Source organism: Lagenorhynchus albirostris, chromosome 2 (genome assembly GCF_949774975.1).
Source record: "Lagenorhynchus albirostris chromosome 2, mLagAlb1.1, whole genome shotgun sequence".
Taxonomy (NCBI): Eukaryota; Metazoa; Chordata; class Mammalia; order Artiodactyla; family Delphinidae; genus Lagenorhynchus; species Lagenorhynchus albirostris.
In genome coordinates, this window is record NC_083096.1 from 175,669,092 (window position 1) to 175,687,030 (window position 17,939).

Sequence of the window (17,939 nt, forward strand, 5' to 3'; positions counted from 1 at the left end):
TGAGTAAAAAAGTATCTAGCACAGGACCTGGTACCTGGTAAGTAGGTAATACATGTTGGTTTTGAATCCAAAGCTTGCATTTTCAATATTCTTTGGAAAATTGTGGAGGAGAACATGGCTGCCTGTCAGCTGGTCTTGCAAACTGGGTTTTCCCATCTTGAGCCCACCACACAGCTGTCCCACGCGTGCCCTGGCCCCATGTCCCCTGGCCCCTGAGGTGAAGTTCTGAAGTTAGCAGAAGAATGAGTGATGCAGGTCCGTGCTGAGCTCACGTGTGAGAGACCTCTTTGCAAACTAGAAAACAGTGCACACCAATGACAAATTATTATTACCGTCCGTCTGGCCAGTGGGACTGGGGTCCTGTCTTGGTTGCTAACATGTGAGTGCCCGCCACGGCTGGGCAAGTAGTCAGTGGTTTACCTGCAAAGAGAATCCTTTACAGTCATGAGTTGCCTGCCATCGTCACTGCCAGTCTCATTTGTTGGGGGAGGAAATAAAAGATCAGAGAGACTAAGGGCCTTGGCCAAGGTCTCTCTGTTACAGTGGCAGAGCTTGGATTCAGACCCGGGTTAAGTTGGTCTTTTTTGTGGTTTTTTTTGTTCGTTTGTTTTTATTTTTGGCTGCATTGGGTCTTCGTTGCTGCGTGCAGGCTTTCTCTAGGTGCAGTGAGCGGGGGCTACTCTTCATTGCAGCGCGTGGGCTTCTCATTGCGGTGGCTTGTTGCAGAACATGGATTCTAGGTGCGCGGGCTTCAGTAGTTGTGGCATGGGGACTCAGCAGTTGTGGCTCACGGGATCTAGAGAGCAGGCTCAGTAGTTGTGGCACACGGGCTTAGTTGCTCCACGGCATGTGGGCTCTTCCCGGAGCAGGGATCGAACCTGTGTCCCCTGCATTGGCAGGTGGATTCTTAACCACTGCACCACCAGGGAAGTCCTAAGTTGGTCTTAAGGAGAAGCCCATCTTTCTTCTTCACCTCTTCACCCCCTGATTGAAGCCTGCTGATACTCCTCCAGACAAAAACGCTGCTAGGAACTGAGCTGTGTCCCCCAATTCATACATTGAACCCCAACCCCCAGTGTAAGGGTATTTGAAGATGGGGTCTTTGGGAGGTGATTAGGGTTATATAAGGTCATGAGGGTGGGTCCCTTATGATGGAATTAGTGGCTCTATAAGAAGATGAAGAGAGAGAGAAGTTGCCATGAAGAAGCCAGGAAGGGAGTTCTCACCAGAAACTGAATCAGTCAGAGCCTAGATCTTATACTTCTAGTCTCCAGAACTGTGAGAAATAAATAAATAAACTGTGTTTAAATGTCCTAGTCTGTGGTATTTTGTTATGGCAGCCAAGCTGACTAAGACAGATATCAACAGAGGCAGAACAGGAAGAGGAGCTCAGGGCATGGGGTTTGTACGTAACATACCTGGATTCAAGACAGCACCTCCAAACACTCACTGAGTAAACTGGTTGACCTCCTGGTCTGAATTTCATCATCCGTACATGGGATTAATAAGAGCACCTACTTTACTGGACTATTGTGGGGACAAAGCTAGAAGTACTCAGCATTTTCTAATACATGGTATACTCTCAATATATGTTAGATTAAAAAATCTGCTGACACCATGTCTAAACGGACACTGTGTCATCACTTCTGGGGATCGAGAAAATTTCTACTTAAGTGACAACCTGATACCTGTAGAGAGGAATCCACCAAACCATTATCATCATTAATGGTAGACGGAAGGATGCAGGAGGAAGGGAGGGAAGAGGACAGGACTTCAAGTACAGAGGAGGCCCCAGTGTGATGGTGGAGGATTGGGTATGGGGGATGTGGGGACATGACATGAACACCTGGATTGAGGGGCTCAAGAGAGCTCCAGGTTGGAGAGGAGAGAGTAGCATCAAAAACCTAAACTGCGTCCCTTCCTAATGGTGGAAATCGCCCGGCGCCATGTTCTGCTCCCAGAGTTAAAGGGGAGGCATGGGGTCGGCCAAAGCCCTGCTCCAGGAGTGGATGGGCACTCCCCTGCTCCCCAAGCAGCTGAAACATGACAAATTCAGTCACCCCCATGTGCTGTCCACGTGGCCTGCATGTGACCAGGATGCCTCGGCTCTGGGCCACCTAACGGGTCCGGGCTTAGGGCTGCTGCCCACACTGCCACGGCCTGGAATCAAGCATTCCTACGAGGCTGAAGGTACTGTGGGAAGGCTGTTCTCCAAGCCCTTCTTGCCTTAGCTGCACGGTGAGGCCTCAGAGGACTTGCCGAGCTATGAGGTGAGAATGCCTTCCCCTGGATGTTCACTGCTGGGTTAACGGTTCTCTACCAAAACCACTGCTGAGGTTTGCCCTTCCTCCCAAACTAGGGGGCATGTTCAGGTCAAATGCCCCTCAAATCCAGAGGCCACAGGTCACCAACCAATAGATGCCCTGCTGTTTTCTCTGTACCACTGTCTTTTGAGAGCTTCCACTGTGCACAGCCCTTGTCATGAATGATTTCATTAGGTTTTCACCAACACTCTCATGGAATAGGACACTGAGATTGAGCAAGGTTCAGTGGTTGCCCAGGATCATAGAGAGCATCAGCCACAGAGCTCGGAGCCAGACCACCTGGCTTCTCAGCCCAGCCCTTTCATTTATTAGCTGTGCAATTCAGGGAAAGTGACTTAACCTCTCTGAGTGTCAATTCCCTTATGTGTAAAACAGGATAATCATTTTTAAACATAGAAAGATCTTAGAGAAATGCTGAGCACAGGGTAAACATTTAATAAATGTCATCAACTCTCACTCTTTTGTCTGACCTCAGAGCCCGGTTAACCATATGCACCTGCATTTTTAAGTTAAAGTTCTTTGCATGTCACTATCTGCGTAAAGACAGAATTTACAAAGCTCAGCTAACAATGTAGTGTGATGTTGGCTCTTCTGTCCCCATATTCCTCAGTGGCATGTCACAGAGTTGGCAGGGCATTTGCCACTGAACATCTGCATTCTTGGCCAGCCCCAACTTCCCCACAGATGGTATCACATTGCTTTTATGCTAGAGAAACTGCTAAGGACAGAGCAACTCTACTGCTGTCATATTACTTAGTGGGCCCTAAAATTGCACAGGGGTCCCTGATGCTTGAGGAAGGGGAAGGAGAGCAGGAAAGAGCATCTCCCCAGAAACAAATCCACACATAGAAATAAAGAGTAAGACTTTAGGGAAAGGATGCACATAGGGAAGTAGAGGAATTTTGTTGAGAACTTCTTGGGCCCAATACTGCCCTGTGCACTTTGCATGCATTAACTCATTTTGTGTTCATGAGAGCTGGAGTGAGGCAGTACTACTATTACTCGCTCTTTTACAAATGAGGAAACCGAGGCTCAGAGAGGTCACTTGTTCATGGTCATACAGCTAATAAGAGGCACGGTTAGCTCCCAGAAGGGAAATTTTTCAGACGTTTTTGCTGGGAAGCTGACGTCGATTTCCCATTGAATGTGGTTCAGGGTTCCCTGGTATATCAGTTCTCTATGCCGCGTAACAAATCATAATGAATTTAGCAGCTTAAGGTAACACCCATTTATTATGTCTCGGTTTTTATAGATCAGAAGTCGGGTGTCCTTGGATGGGAACTTGCCAAATCAGGGTGGTGTTTCTTAAGGCCAAAATCAGGGGTTTTTTTTCTTAAGGTCAAAGTCAGGTTGTTGGCTGGGCTGGGTTCCAATCTGGAGGCAAATCTGCTTCATTTGGGTTATTACAGAGTTTGGTTCCTTGTGGCTATAAGACTGAGGACCCTGTTCTCTTGCTGGTGTTGGCTGCGGGCTGCTCTCTGCTCCTGAAAGCCACACACATTCCTTCTCATGCGGCCTCTTCCATCTTCAGACCAGCAACAGTGAGTCAGGTCCTTCTCATGCAGCCAATCCCTCTGACTTCTTCTGTCACCAGCCAACAAAATTCTCTGCTTAATTAAAGGCTCACATGATTACATCAGACCCACTTGAATAATGTCCCTTTGTCGTATAGCATAATCATGGGAATGACATCTCATCATATCCACAGGGTTTACCCACACTGAAAGGGGAGAGGATTTATAAAGGTGAGGGTCCCTGGGAGTCCTTCTGCCTGAGAGCTGCCAGAGACCAGAAAGGAACTCAGGAGTTCTGATGCCTTACTCCCCAACTTAGCCTCCTGGGCTGCACTCCGGGATGGTGTGAATGGGAAGCATTTCTATAATCCTGGCTACAGTACCTACTGCATTTACGGAGCCCTGCTTTCAAAGCCAAGGGTATGATTCTGTATCTCCATGGCACACAGTTCATGAAACTGGTAGCAAATTACTGAGCTAAGATACTGTGTGGAAATAAGAGTCGTACAGAAAAACGACAGACCTCCTTTGCTTTCCTTCCTCCTTCTGTCCCTCCTATCCCTCCACCCACTCCCTCCCTTCTTTCCTTCCTTCCTACTTGTTTATTCTTAGTGGACACCTGCTATGTGCCAGGCAATGTACTGGGTCCTGGTGATACAGTAGTGAACAAGTCTGGCAAAACAAGGCCCCTGCCCACATGACTATATGGTCCCAAGCAGTGTCAGCAAACTTGTTCTCTAAAGGGCCAGGTAGTAAATATCCCCAGTTTCACAGTCCTCAATAATGACTACTTAACTCTGCCTCTGCAGTAGGAGCAGCCACAGGCAATAGTAAAGGAATGACAGTGGCTGTGTTTCAATAAAACTTTATAAAAACAAGTGGGGAGGGAGATAAATGAGTTTGGGATTAACATATACACACTACTATGTATACGACAGATAAACAAGAAGGACGTATTGTATAGCACAGAGAACTACATTCAATGTCTTGTAATAACCTCTAACGGAAAAGAATCTGAAAAAGTGTGCGTGTGTGTGTGTATATATATATATATATATATATATATATATATATATATATATCCGAGTTGCTTTGCTGTACACCTGAAACTAACACAGCGGTGTAAATCAACTATACTTCAATTTAAAAAATGGTAAAAAAAAAAAAAAAAAGGGCTTCCCTGGTGGCGCAGTGGTTGAGAGTCCGTCTGCCGATGCAGGGGACACGGGTTTGTGCCCCGGTCCGGGAAGATCCCACATGCCGCGGAGCGGCTGGGCCTGTGAGCCATGGCCGCTGAGCCTGCGGGTCCGGAGCCTGTGCTCCGCAATGGGAGAGGCCACAACAGTGAGAGGCCCGCGTACCGGTAAAAAAAATTGAAAAATAAAAAAAAAATAAATAAAATAAAATAAAAAATGGTAAAAAAAAAAAAAGTGGTGGCCACACTGGGCCTGCAGAACATAGTTTACCAACCCTTGGTCTTGTGGGTAAGACTAAGAACATACAGGCAAGAAATCAACAAGAGCATTACAAGTTGTTACAGGCTCCTGGAAGGAAATACAAAGGGCGCTGTGGCAGGAGAAAAAAGTGGAGGAGGAAATCATTATTTTAAATAGGGTAGTCAGGGAAGACATCTCTGAAGTAGTGACATTTAAGCAGAGACCTGAAAAGAAAATAGGAAGGAAGTGGGTGGCAAAGGAAAGAGTTCTGGGGAGAAGGACCGGCTGGTGCAAAGGCCCTGAGGCACGAGGGAACTTGAGGTACCCAGCAAGGAAAAGAGAGCAGATGTGGGGGGGTGGGCAGCAATGGCCGAGGCTGGGAAGGACTCAATGATGCAGAACCTCAGAGCCAGGGCAAGCAGTGTGGATTCTGCTCAGCGTAGGATGGGCAACCACAGGGGGTTGAAGCAGGAGCCCCACAGGATCTGACTTATATACAGCAGCCTAAAACCCCAGCTTAGGAAAAGGTCCTGTTCACCTGAGTTGAAATGACTTCTCCACAAGGGGTGGAACTGCCAAGATCACACACATGAAACCTTCAGACAATCCTCCAAATGAACAGTCAATCACTTCTGAGAAACAGTTAAAAAACACAATTTGAGGAGGTGGGGATGGGTGCTGTCATCGTCATATGCAAAGAATTCAGCCTCAGACTCCCTGCACCGGACAACCTCTCTGCCTGGTGACACTTAACAGAGAACCACTTAACAACGGTCCAGTCAAAGCAAGATCGTGATTTCATTACAGGCGAGCTAGATGCCTTCCCCAACCAATTCCATGTCCCTTCACTGGTTGCATGTTCTAATAAAAATAAACAAACAAAACAAAAATAAAGAAATAAAAGATCTGAAAGCTCAGAGCCATCACAATATGGATTTGGCTTTCAATGACCCCAGTGAACAATCTTCAGCGCCGCGGACACTAGTGAACAGCCCTGGTCCACGAAAGCGGTGCTTTCTCGGGCACACGTCTCAGGTTTGCTCCTGGGCAGGCATGATGCTGGGCTTGCCCTCCCATGAGCTCTGCGGGATTCATGAAGCTGTGGAGCCATTGGGCTCTGCAGCCACCGTGTAGCAGGTGGCCTTTCAAGAATGTCTATTGCACAACAGGTTGTGAGGCTGTCCCCCATCTGTAAGGGTTCTACAGGCTCAAGAGCATCCCCAGGGCTCAGGGAGTCTTCTGTTTCTGTTTGACTGATGCCACAGTCCCCAGCATCCAGCACAGGTCCAATAAATGAGCACACGGTGCTTAATAAATGAGGCAAGAGCTGGATCGCGAGCAGGAATGGTTGCCTGGCATACCCCACGTGGAGATGACTCAGAGCCCGCTACCTCTACCCATTAAGAACAGCTTGAAAGATGACCAACCCACCATCCAAGGACACGGAAATACTATCAGCAGCAGACCCAGGTGTAACTATGAAGAAATAAATAGTATCCCCAGATAGGGGGAGAATTCTGCCTCAGTGGGAGGTGGAAAGCAAAGGCTGAGTGAAAGATTCTAAAGCACAGCTCAGAAGAAAACTCTCTAAGAAACACCTGGAAGAGGGGAAAGAATGCATCACTTTCAGACACGTGGGCGAAGTCTTTGGCCATCAAAACCCAGGGATGCGGTGAGTGATAGGCAAGTCTATGCCTTCCATCAGCACAGCACTTTGGCTTATGTCCTCTGGACTCTCCATTTGGGCAACATCAGTACTCAGTGCACAGTTATCAAGAGCTTTCTACACACCAGGCACAGGGCTAGGGGCTGAGATGCAGTAAAGAGTGCAGTGGCTCAGAAAAGGCGGAGAGACAAAAAGCAAGGCTGAGGGATGGCAGAGAAACATGGGAGCCACCAGACCCCAGGCATCGGTGCAGTTCTGTCCCCACAGCTTGGGTCTGGGAGGTGGGGTAGGATCCACCACCCTACCAGCAAAGTCTTTGCTCCTAAAAGTCAGACCATCAAACCTTAGAATTGAAACAGATAACAAGGCACAGGGACCAAAGGAGGCAGAGGTGAGCCCACAGCTCCTCCCTCATCCACATGCGGTGGGTTGGCACTCAGCACTGCATAGTCACAGAGCATCCCGTGTGTTCTAGCTGTGCCTGCAGGGCTGCAGGTGCGCTAAGTAACACAGCAAATGAGGAGCTTCCGTTCTAGTTAAGGGAATCAGGAAAACAGTAAAGAACGACATTGTTGCAGACATTAAAAGAGGACAAACGAGGAACCTTGCTGGCCTGCCCGATTGCGGCAGATTCGCGTGGGGAGGTCGGAGCCAGCCTTGGGTCACAAGTCCGTGGTCAGGCAAGGAAGAGTGCCAAACCTGGAGGGTGCCAGGCTCAGGGATTCATGCCAGACGTTAGAATCTGGGCAAACATTTGGGGCAAAAGGCATAGGGCTCCAGAAGCCACTCAGGTGCCTGGGACTCCCGACCCACCTACTCTATGAAGGTGGAGACAGGGCTGGGAAGGGCCCATAGAGGTTTATGTTCAAGGTGCCCTGGCTGGACAAATGCAGTCTCCAAGAGACAAGGTTGGAGAGAGCCTACCCCTTTGTGTGATGAGAAAAAGGGAACCCCTTCCTTCAGGTGTGGCAACCCTGCCCCAAAACCCCTGTTAGCAGGCCAGGCATGGGCTAGACTGCCATCCACGTTTGCCCTTTGGCTGGGGCCCCTGATGCACAGAGCCAGGGCAGAGATGCTGTTTCTCCTGTCCTTCCTTTGTCTCCAGCGTTTTGACTGACATCCGGCACACAGTACGCCCTCAGTTTATGTCTGTGTGAATGGATATCACATAAACCCTTTGGTCCCCGGCAGAGATGGTGTACTTCACACCAATAAAGGCAGAAACCAGCCGAAGCCATTGTAACCCCTATGCCCTTCAGCAGTGTGTGCAGCACCACCGTACAACAGAAATATAAGGTGAATCATGTATATAATTTACATTTTCTAGTAGCCTCATTAGAAACGTTAAAGAAAAGCAGGTGAAATTAATTTTAATATTTTATCTAACCAACATATCCCAAATATTATCATTATCATTTTGACATGCAGTCAATACAAAAAGACATTAATAAGGTATTATCTATTCATTTTTTCCTACTGAGTCTTTGAAACCAAGGTGTATTTTATACTTAGAGCACAGCTTGGACTAGCCACAGTTCAAGTGTTCAGTGGCTCATGGGTACCATATTAGAGAAGGCAGATCTAGAACCTAGGATTTCAAGGGGGGAAAAGAATTCTAGAGACCTAGGAAACAACTTTTGTTATTCTAAATCTTGCAAATAAAATGCCCTAGGAGAAACGGATCAACATGCAATAGAGGTCAACAGGATAGAAGATTGGATCATAAGAATATTTAGCTCCTAGCATTACTGTATGTTGTATGTGAGTCATGCTCAGGAGAGGGCTGGGTACACAGCAAGATCTCTTACGTCAAACAGCCAACTGCAACTCAAGTCTAAATGCTTTCACAGGTAAATTATAAAATTGCATTTAAAGTGGGACATGGATGCACGTTGATGTAGCTCATGCGATGTGCGATGTAACCTCCAAAACCAAGAGGTTCTAAGGTTAGGAAGCATTAAGCATTCCCGGAACGCATCCCCAAGTTCTGAAAGCTTGGAGTTTACAGTCAAAGAGAAATGGACTATCCGGCTAAAGCAGGGAGCTAAGGGCCAAGGAGCTAGACAAAAATCACCCTGCTGACTAAATACATTTTGCAAAATATAGCGAATTTGCACAGCAGCACTGATGCAATGAATAAGATTTGCTTTTTTCCTGCCTGTCAAGCCACTTATTAATCATAACATATTATTGCTCTGCTAGTTCAAAATGTGGAGTGAAACACCAGCATCCAGCTGAGAACAGAACTGAAGAGAACGAAATTGGATGGCAAGAAAAAAGCAAAATTAACATAGGCTAAAGTGAAAAAAAGGGAAAATAACCCTCCATCCTCCTAGAACAGATTTTCCCAGCTTTCAGAAAAAGAAACAAATAAAAATTTTAGTGCAGCTACTACTTTATGCTTCAGTCTTTTTGATAAGGAATGGCATTTTGAGGAGAGGGGCCTGAAGGTGAGGAGTTTAGGCTAAATGGAATAGAGAGTCCGTCTTCACCCATCACCCTTCCGATGTAGCTGCAAATTAGAGTCATTACCATCAGGTTCACGCTGGGCTGTGCAGGTAGGAAATCAAATGTGTGTTCCAAGAAGAAACGGAAGAAAAATTTCAGAGCGTAAAGAAGGGAGGATAAGGGTCAAAACCACTCTGGATATAACAGAAAAGACTTTATGGATGTTAGCAGAGAGTAAATGACAAAAAAGGAGTTAGGTTATGAGTCCTGGGAGGCAGCTACTGAAACTTGAAAACAAGCTAAGGAATTGATAAAAGAAAAAAAGGTTTAAACACACACACACACACACACACACACACACACACACACACCCCTCAGATACACATCAAAGTCCTCAAGAAGTAGATCTATACTCAGCTGTGGTCAAAAGGAACTTCAGAAGTAGGGCCAGTTTTCATAGCATCCCTAGAGTTTGAAATGGATAAATGGATCACTGCCAATACTAAAGGCCACTAGCTTGTCCCTTCACAAATCCCCTTTGTCCCCACTATGGATTCTTTCCTACGAAGAATGGACTAGGAATACCCAGCCAGCTCTCATGGACTTGATGTTGTGCCTCAGTCCATTTCACTTTTAAATCACCACTCAGGAATCGTTGGTACCCAGATTCCCAGCACCTCCCAGCAGCGCAGCCTCTTTCCTACTATCAGAGAGAACTGCGGTCCTTGACGAAAGACTAACGGCCAAGAATGATTCACAGATGCAGGTGTGACCGTATTGCATACATAGCTCAGCCTGAACATTCTTAGTCCTTTGTGAAACACACACACACACACAATTTTTTTAAAGCATCTTAAATTCCTATGGCCTAGGTGGCACACGCCCAGCCACGCTTGATAGAATTAGAAATACGTTGGGGTTGGCACCTGCGAAGCTGTGTGTTCTCCCTCCTGCCAAAGATGGAAGATGATTGACTGAATGGGAACAGGAAATCAGCTTGCCAAAATGCATCTAAAACGGGACGTGTGTGCTTGGCGGAGTGTTAACGTGCTGCCAGAAAGGGGAAAAAAACAGGCAAGTCCGCATGATTCCCAGTCCTAAAGATAAGGGGTCACACCAGGGAAACACGAGAGGATAGGGCACACAGGGAGTCCACGCTACCCGCTGGGAGATAGTTAGGTATTTTAGAAAGTGGAATGACCATGACTTGGAAATAGCCTGAATCAATTCACTAGGCAGCCTTCGAAAAGTGGCCCACTGCCTGCCTCTTGGGAAGGAGATTTGTGCTAGCACAATGCCACATTCTGGGCACTAGCACAGCGGCTTAGAAATGGCTTACGTGACAAATATTGATTGCTCGCCTGCTACACGCCAGGTACTGTGTTAGGACCTGGGGACGCAATGCGAGCAGGACACAGCGAGATCCTTCAAGTTGCTTATGATTCGGAGAAGTAAACAGGGAATCACACTGTCCTATAGGAAGGACTGTGATAGCAGTCCTGCCCCAGGCTTGGAAGGGGTAGTGAGAAGGATTCTCAGAAAAATGTGACTTTCAAGCTGAGACCTGGAGGGTGAAAAAGAGGTAGCCAGTTGAAGGAGCAGTGGGACTGGAGAGTTCCAGGTGGGGAAAAAAAGCCTTCGCAGAGGCCTCAGGGCCATGGCAAGCTTCTGGAACTTCGTGTGGTCCGATATGGCTAGAATGCAGGTGACAGGAGGAAGTGGCAGGAGTTGCAGCCACAGGGGCCAGGTCTTAAAGGGCCATGGATGTCCGGCTAATAAACACGGATTTCACATCGAGTTCAATAGGGAACTATAGCTGTGTTTTTTGTTTTTGTTTGTTCATTTGTTTGTTTTTTTGTTGGTTTTTTTTTTGCGGTACGCGGGCCTCTCACTGTCGTGGCCTCTCCCGTTGCGGAGCACAGGCTCCGGACGCGCAGGCTCAGCGGCCATGGCTCACGGGCCCAGCCGCTCCGCGGCATGTGGGATCTTCCCGGACCGGGGCACAAACCCACGTCCCCTGCATCGGCAGGCGGACTCTCAACCACTGCGCCACCAGGGAAGCCCTATAGCTGTGTGTTAAACAGGAGAGAACCTTGGTCAACCATGTGCTCCAGAATGAATGCTCTGGCTGCAACGTGGAGGATAAACTGGAGTTTGGTCAAATATAGACAGACTCAGAAATGCAGCAGAGAAAGGGGCTTAGAAATCTTGCCCAACACCCCTGCTTTATACGTAAGGAAACTAAGCCACAGAAAGAGAAATTACTTGCTCAAGAACATACAGCTGACAGGTGAAAGCAGGCCAGGTAGACGTCTTGGACCCAGGTGAGCAGGCTGCATTTACCGAGCTAGCGTGTTCCCCTTCCAGCTTGGAAAGTCATCAGCAGTCACGTTTTCTCTGGGGCACACGGCACAGCACACATAGCTCATGACTTTATGTGCTTTGATCTGGTTTAGCAAGGCCTTCCCCCAACACTATTTCATAGTATCTCCACTCCACCCATCATAAGCAGACTCATCCCTATAGTTCACACTCCTGAGTGACTTGAGAAATCAACCAAAGTGGCCTGGGGTGGAAGCCCACCTGGGAACTGCAGAAGTCCTTCTTCTTTTTTCTTTTTTTAACATCTTTATTGGAGTATAATTGCTTTACAATGGTGTGTTAGTTTCTGCTTTATAACAAAGTGAATCAGTTATACATATGTTCCCATATCTCTTCCCTCTTGCGTCTCCCTCCCTCCCACCCTCCCTATCCCACCCCTCTAGGTGGTCACAGAGCACCAAGCTGATCTCCCTGTGCCGTGCGGCTGCTTCCCACTAGCTATCTACCTTACGTTTGGTAGTGTATATATGTCCATGCCACTCTCTTTGTCCCAGCTCACCCTTCCCCCTCCCCATATCCTCAAGTCCATTCTCTAGCAGGTCTGTGTCTTTATTCCCATTTACCCCTAGGTTCTTCATGACCTTTTTTTTTTTCTTAGATTCCATATATATGTGTTAGCACAGCAAAGAAAACCATAAACAAGACCAAAAGACAGCCCTCAGAATGGGAGAAAATATTTGCAAATGGAGCAACTGACAAAGGATTAATCTCCAAAATTTACAAGCAGCTCATGCAGCTCAATAACAAAAAAACAAACAACCCAATCCAAAAATGGGCAGAAGACCTAAATAGACATTTCTCCAAAGAAGATATACAGATTGCCAACAAACACATGAAAGGATGCTCAACATCATTAATCATTAGAGAAATGCAAATCAAAACTATGATGAGATATCATCTCACACCGGTCAGAATGGCCATCATCAAAAAATCTAGAAACAATAAATGCTGGAGAGGGTGTGGAGAAAAGGGAACACTCTTGCACTGTTGGTGGGAATGTAAATTGACACAGCCACTATGGAGAACAGTATGGAGGTTCCTTAAAAAACTAAAAATAGAACTACCATACGACCCAGCAATCCCACCACTGGGCATATACCCTGAGAAAACCATAATTCAAAAAGAGTTATGTACCAAAATGTTCATTGCAGCTCTATTTACAATAGCCAGGACATGGAAGCAACCTAAGTGTCCATCAACAGATGAATGGATAAAGAAAATGTGGCACATATACACAAAGGAATATTACTCAGCCATAAAAAGAAACGAAATTGAGTTATTTGTAGTGAGGTGGACGGACCTAGAGTCTGTCATACAGAGTGAAGTAAGTATGTCCTTCTTCTTGAGCCCGCCATCCCCAGTCCTTCAAATGTGTTCATCTTAGCCATTGTCCTACCCATAAATACGGGTTTGCCTAGGGCTGGGAAAGGAACTACTTTAATTAGATTTTCCTGTAATAAAGAGGGATCTTGATGCAAGAAAACAAAGCAGGTAGAAAAGATCTTGGGTTAATGGGAAGTGACTGAACAGTGGTGACAAATTGCTGGTTCTGACTGACACCTAACAACTCTCATTCCACACCGGTTCCAGGGGCTGTACTAAGATGGTAGGGGTGGTGACCTGAGACTGGCTCTTAGATTCAGGAAACACCAGCCCTCTGGTCACCGAATGGACCTGAGGAGAAAAATCTCCAATGGTGACAAGCCAGCCTGCAATGTGTGCTTCTGAGAACAGGTAGTGAGAGTAAGATGACAAGAGTGAGAAGGAAGGAAGGGAGGGAAGGAGAGATGGGTGAGTATACTATCGGGAAACTGATGAAAAAGGATTTATTATGCCTGCACCCATCCCACCGATGTTAGCCAAACACATGCACACAGGCAGAGGCTGCAAGATTCCCATTTTCGAGCTTCCAGGGAAAACTTCCTACCTTAAAATATGCCTCCCCCACCTTCTGGGATCCCACCGAACGGAGACTCACCTGGGTTAATATACTAAGCCAGAGTGAAAATCTCTCTCCAAGAAAGATGGGGTCATCAGTCATCAAACCTCAGTGGAGGGCAATTTAAAATCAGTTTTACTCTCAGGACTGACCCCGCTGAAAATCAGGAGTTTTGATATGAAGGGGGCATTTTGGGGGCTGGACCCATGGAGGGAGGCTCTGGGCAGCTAGAGGATGCAGCCCTCCAAGTCAGGGAAGGGGGCTGGCTGGCTGACGGTAGGCTGAGAAAACATTACGCAGCCACGTATGGACACAGGCTAGCTTTCCTGGAGACTATTCTAAATGTGTAACAAGTTCTGGCTGAGCCCCTGTCTCCTAACACAGCTGTTAAATCCATTCTCTAGAGCCACCTGGGGATTGCGGAGACATATCCCTTTGTTTGCTCTGAAAACACTGGAAAGGAAAGGAAGCCTGGGTGAGGGTTTTGTTGGGAGGCTTGGAGAATCCTCAGAAATTCCTCAGATTTGCAAATGAAGTGAGTTTAGGTACTTTCTACCTTTCTACATTCTTCCCCTAACTTTCCAATCATCTGTTGTTTTTCTCTCCAAAACATTATGTGGTTGTGTCATAGTGCCTAAATCAAATATTTTATGCCAAAAAACTGCTGTAAGGCGTGTGGCAGGTAGGTGGGGGGTGAGTGCTGGGGGTTGGAGAACAGAGGTCATTTATTAGGTTAAAAATATCCTTCCCATCACTTCAGACCCAACCCTGATGTCAATTTCTCACACGCTCCTTTCGGGGGCTGTAGCTTGTCTGGCATTCCAAACAGGACTCTTTCACCAGAAGAAAACATTAACAAGCATCCCTGGCACCTGAGAGTTTTCTAAGTTCAAATATCTTAATTCAGTTGATCTTAACGGCAGTCCTTTGAGGCACCAAGTCATGGAACCCTGTATGACTGTCCTAATTGGAAGAGGTAGGGAAATGGTAGTGGCTGTGGATCAGACTGGGAAAACCAAGTAGATGCTTGTCTCCTTGGGTGTGTTCCATTCAGTCACTGCTGGACAGAGGTTCCCGGTGAAGCCATTCTTCAAAAAGCAATGGGCTTAGGGGATGGTGTCCAGGCAAGGTGTGGATGTGACCCAGAAATGCTGGGTTCCCAGGACAAGGCTCAGCAATGCCTGGGTCAGAAACAAGATAATCAGAAGGACCAGAATAGGTCCACAAACACATCAAGCTCCCTTTCCACCCCAGGGCCTTTGCACGTGCTGTTTTCTCTGTATACAGTGTGTTCCTTCTGCCCAACAATCCTCATACTCCAATCCTTGGCCAAGTGGAAGCCTTCCCCAACCACCTCCCAGCCTCCAACCCCAGGACAGATTTGTTCCTTTTGTTACACACACTCAAGAAACTCCATTCCTTTCTTCAGACTGCTTCTCTTGGTCTGTAACTATGAGCTCATTCATGTGACTGTTTGAATTATGTCCTTCTCTCCCTGCCAGGCTGACCTGACCCCTCCTAGACGGCAAAGATCTGGTCTCCCGCTTAGCACAGAATTTGGCATGTAGTGGATTCTGAAAAGCACAATAGAGATCAATGCATCACATGAGACACAGAGTGGCGATGCTACAAGCGTTCAAACAAGACCACCCTGTACAGAAAAGGGAGATATTCAATTCATTTATCTCATGATACTCCACCTCAGGCCACAAAGAACAAAAAGGACTTAACAAAAAATACAAAGAACTGCCAAAAAATAAAGATAAAACAAATAGTTTCAGAAATGAGGGCAAGAGGACAACTGATTTAGATAAATAGTTAAAAAAAAAAGTGCCTTAGTAATAAAATGAAACCACTCAACAAACACAAAACAAATGGTTTGTTCCTACAAGAGGGAAAAAGAAACCAGGTACCTGCTCTGAAAAATGGCAAAAGGGACAAATTCCTAGACAAACACCCTCTAAACAGTCACAAGATTAAATTATTAAATGGTTTTAAAACCTGTTATAAAGGTGGTACATGATGGAAATAACACTAGATTTGCTGTTGGGACACCTGGGGTTCAAGTTCTAGGTTGGTCTTAAAGAGCCCAGGCCCTGGGTGTGTCATTCATGACCTGAGGTTCCTCCCTTTTACTTTCTTTCCAGCTCTGTGATTCTGTTCTACAGTAACGGCAAGAGCAGGGAGACGTTCTCTCCTCACCTTTTCTAAACCAGATGGCAGGAAACCTTTTTTTTTTCCATCAATGTACCCACTTGTGTGTCAAAAGGCTCCTCAGGAAGGTTTTCGGAAGCAAAGTGGATAAATGCTTACCTAAGGCAAATCATTTCCCTCAGGAGGAGGGAAGCTGTTTGCACAGTTAGTGCGGGGACAGAGCTGAGAGTAGAAGACAGACTCATCCAGGCCCGGGAGACATGCGAGATGCTCCAGGAGAGGAGCAGGGCCACATGGTGCAGAGACGGTGAGCTGCCTTCCACCCCAGATCCAGGATGGGGCTCCTTCCCCCTAACAGCTCCAGGGACTTATACCCCGTCTGGCATGTAGACCCCACCCTTCCCTGGCACCGTCACGTCATGATCCTGCAGTTAGCAAAGACTCGCTCTCTCCTGAAATCCCCACAACCCTACAAGGGCAGTCCTACAAAATCTACATTAATAAGATTATCTTTGTGGGTCTGCCCATAAAGTAGAGAGATTTTCCCTACATTTGGAGAGCATTAACACAGAGAGATGATCTGTGTTAATATACAGGTAATCAGGTCTGCTCGGCAGGATAAAATTTGCCTATGTCCTAATCCCTAGAACCTGTGAATACGTTACGTTCCATGGCAAAGGGGAATTAAAGTTGCAGGTGGAATTAAGGTTGCTGATCAGTTGACCTTAAGAGTGTCCTGGATTGTCCAGCTGGCCCCAATGTAATCACAAGGGTCCTTAAAAGTGGAAGAGGGAGACAGAACAAGAGGCAACGGGAATGTGTCTATGGAAGAGGCTGGAGCGATGTGATCTAAGAAGGATTCACCTGCTGTTCCGGCTTTAAAGATGGAGAAAAGGGGCCTCTAGAAGCTGGAAACAGCAAAAAAAAAAAAAAAGGGCTGCTACCCAGAGCCTACAGAAATGAACTGCAGCACCTTGATTTTAGCCCCATGAGGCCCAGGTCAGATTCTGACCTACAGAACTATAAGATCATCAACTTGTTTTACTTAAATTTATAAACATATAGTAATTAGTTAAAGCAGCTGTTAATGAACTGAACTGTGTTCCCCACCCCCCAAATTCACACATGGAAATCCTAACCCATGGACCTGAGAATGTGACTTTATTTGGAGATAAAAGAGGCAGAATGAGGCTATTAGGGTGAACAGTAATCCAATAGGACTGGTGTCCTTATAAGGAGACTGGGACAGACACACACAGAGGGAAGGCCATGGGAAGACACAGGGACAAGACAGCCATCTATATGCTAAGGAGAGGCCTCAAAGTGAAACCAACTCTGCTGACACCTTGATCTCAGACTTCCAGCCTCCAGAGCTGCGAGACAGTAGCTTCCGTGGTTTACGCTGCTCAGTCTGGAGTACTTGGTTATGGCAGTCCTCGCAGACTAATGCAGCAGCCGTAGGAAGCTAATGTATGGGGATGCAGAGAACTCACCCCAGAGGGCCCCCCAGGGCACTTAGAGGGGAGACTCTAGCCCTAAGCTGCCAACCAGGTGGGGCAGCCTAGGGGTACACTGTGCCCATTGGACAAAGGACACCAGCAGCGGTCTGCAAACCCAAAGACTCACAGATGCTCCGAGAGCAGGAAGTGGGGTCACCCATGCTCTCCCGGGGTCTCTCTGTCAGATCGCGTTAACAGGGATCCTCGGTTCCTCTGAGCAGCACAAGGAGGCCTTGTGGGCAGATGAATTATATCGGGACACAGCGTGGCTTTCTTGGGACATTGACTTTTGTGCTGTTGAAAGTTGGCTTTGGGTCTAGCTGGTCTGTCTCTCCTCATCTGTAGAAATCCCACGAAATAACATCCCATTTGTATGACACCAGGACCTCACTCACTGAAGTTGGTTAAGAATCCAGCTCCATCCTTTTTCATCTTAAGTTATTAAAAAATATCTAAAGTACCTTCCTAGTTTGAGAGTTTTGAGGATGGATGGGAGACAGATCTTTGCTTGCAGTGATTATTAATCAAGAGTGTTCCCGTCCGAGCTAATTCAGCTGGCTGTGCTGACGTTTACCTC

General features: G+C 46.8%; 1 protein-coding gene and 1 pseudogene across 1 annotated transcript in view; one reads left to right on the forward strand and one right to left on the reverse strand.

Moving 5' to 3' along the window:
* KAZN (kazrin, periplakin interacting protein) overlaps positions 1-17,939 on the reverse strand; it is a 1,131,324-nt gene that overhangs the window by 904,405 nt on the left and 208,980 nt on the right. The window lies entirely within an intron of this gene.
* The window catches only part of LOC132516477 (mevalonate kinase-like), a 145,118-nt pseudogene continuing 129,155 nt past the window's right edge, over positions 1,977-17,939 (forward strand).